This window comes from Plectropomus leopardus, chromosome 16 (assembly GCF_026936395.1).
Source record: "Plectropomus leopardus strain MGB_pleo_1.0 chromosome 16, ASM2693639v1, whole genome shotgun sequence".
NCBI lineage: Eukaryota > Metazoa > Chordata > Actinopteri > Perciformes > Serranidae > Plectropomus > Plectropomus leopardus.
The window spans coordinates 20,969,975-20,972,981 of NC_142191.1; positions in this window are offsets into that span (position 1 = coordinate 20,969,975).

Sequence of the window (3,007 nt, forward strand, 5' to 3'; positions counted from 1 at the left end):
TGATGAACTGTAAATAGTCAGAGTGTCAGGAGAGAAAAACAAACAAAACAAAACAAAACAAAACAAAACAAAAACAAACAAACAAACAAGCAAAAAAAACAACAAACAACAAATATATATATATATATTTATACTACCTCATGCACAGTGGTTTTTGCACTAACTGTATATTTTTGAATTACATACTGTACATTTTGTATATATTCCCTATCTCTTCCTTTTGTAAATACAATTACATGTCTATGTCTGTCTTTTTTTCTATTTTTCTTATCCCTAACTTATTTCCCTCCCCTGTACTGTGAGCATTGCCAACCCGGAAAAAATTCCTTGTTCCTCATTTGTTGAACTTGGCCAATAAACGTGATTCTGATTCTGATTCTGATTCTGATTCTGATTCTGAGATGAGGAGGTCTGCCAGGCTGACTGCTGCTGAATCATTAAATGTGTATGGAGCAATGCAGCCGCAGGTGTGACGCGTACTGCTGATCGCACTCAATCAAGTCTGCTGCAGTAAGAAAACAGCACAAGCACTCACATATATGTAATTAAAATACTGTCTCCCTAATTGAAATGCTGGACTTTTTTTTACTTCTCCTATGGCAGTCAAAAGAGTAAAATACATTTATCAAAGTCTTTGTGACTGAGCAGAGAGCTCAGGAGGTCACTGCAAGTTCCTTAGTACAGAAACAGATGAATACACAACTTCTGTTGGAGTGTATAAGTATATGTTACAGTGTTCATGTTTAAGAAACAAGATATATTGCTACATATGGCGTGTGTAATCCTATGATTTAGTGTTCTTGTATAATCCTTAGAAGAAACCAGATATATTACTGCATAAATCGGTGTCTTAGATGGTAGTCTAACCTTGGGGGTGAAGGAGTTTTTCTCTCGATGCTGTAAAGTAGAAAAAACTCTCACCCTCACAGGGTGAGCGCAATGTTCAGAATTCTTAAAGGCAACTCAATAAACAGCAAATAAGTGAATGTCTACACAAAATTTAGAATCATAAGTTCGAACCTTTAGTAAATCTTTTCAAACAGCAAGCAGTAAGCAGTTACAGAGCTCTGGATCAGAAATGCCTCTCCCTAGCCGACAACATCAGCGAGTCAGCCTGCATTCTGACAACCTGTCTTTCCCTGATCCAGTCTTTTATACTATTACAATGAGGAAATGTGAATGTAGGTAGAATCATCTTCTGGTTGGCTCTCCTCGTTATCTGGCCCCCCTTTTGGCATGGCACCATCCTTGGATTGGTCCACCTCAAGGACAATCCCTTATTAGGGGTTGTTTTCTTTATTTAGGTCTTCTGTGGAACAGAGATAAAGGCGCCATACACAACCTTCCCCTTCTGACCCCACCTTCTGCACTCATTCTGACTCCATGAACTCCTTTTGACCCCTTATCTCTTCATCTTCTCCACCTCGTGCTCCCACTGCTGACCCCAAAGATTAAATTATGTCTGAACACTCATTTCATACAGTAAAACAGCTGACTGGTTTCATGCCGTAAGACATCCGGCTTTTTCTTAAGGAGTATACATAAGCACTAAATTCTAAGGTTACGCTTGTCGTATATAGTGATATATGTGTTCTCTCAAACATTCACCCACACAATTCAACACTTGTTAAAACATGAATACTGTAGCATATTAAAACATGAATACTGTAGCATATTAAAACATGAATACTGTAGCATATACTTACACACTCCAACAGGGGTCAGCAGTGGGAGCATGGCATGAAGAGAATCTGAGATGGGTTGAATGCATGGGGTCAAAAGGGAGAGGATGTGTGGCGCCTATAACTTTGTTCCACAGGACACCTAGATGGGGAAAACAATTCCTAAGGTTCGAACTTATAATTCTAAATTCTGTGTGGACATTCATTCATTTGCTGGTTATTGAGTTGCCTTTAAGAATTCTGAACATAGCGCTCACCCTGTGAGGGTGAGAGTTTTTTCTATTTGCAGCAATCGAGAGAAAAACTCCTTCACTTCTCACACTCATTTTGAATCTTTTTGCATGTTATTATGTGTTATATAAAATGTGTTTTATTTACTTTGTGGGCCACACAATGACAAAGCAAAAACCCTCCTCTGGATTGAGCTCAGGCGCATCCTGTTATCCTGATTATCCGCAAGACTTCTCTGGAGCTTAATGAAGAATAATGAGACTAGTTTCAGTAAACAACTAGCAGCTGCTGCTTTCTCGTCACTGTCGTTGCTGGGTCACAGACCTTTTTCACAGCAAACATTTTGACTTGTCACAGAAGGAAACACAGGTGTTACTAATTACACTAATGATGGCTCTGCTCTCTCCAAATGAGAGTGACACTGAGCAAAAACACGATACCAGGAAACTGAAATCAAAGCAGCTACATGTAGATCAGTGGTTGTTCATTTAATTGTTTACACCTGTTCTTCTCCTACTATGACACAAGTGTCTTCGGTGAAACAGGTCTCTTCTTCCCTGATTTGGCTGTTATCTATCGGTTTCAATTTTTGGCTATTTCAACACCTACTGGGATTTAAATACTGTTTTTTTGCAACTTAATTCAGTTGACTTGAAATAAGTGAGACAAAACAGCACAGAAAGAAATGTCTTGTGTAAAACATAATTAAGAAAAGATTGAAGTTTTGCATAGGCATAGATTTTGGGGAGGACGCAATCAATTTTTTGATTGTGCATTCGTTTCCCCCAATAACACCACAGACGTCACAGAGGACTCTTGCTTTGCAAAAATAGACAACAATGAGACCATAAAATGATGCAAAAAATGCACAAGTTGGCACATAAATACCAGAACTCAGGAAATCAAGTATTTGAAATTGAAATTTACTGGCGGAGAACCTCTTAACTCCCCCTTTCATGCATTCCCCCAACGCTGAAACAAAACCTATGACCTTGCATCATGTCGGACCTTTTTACTCATAAAAAAGACGTGAGAAAACCATTTTTCCGGGCTGTGAAACAGATGATAAAGAAGTGAGTGAAGGAAGAGCAGCA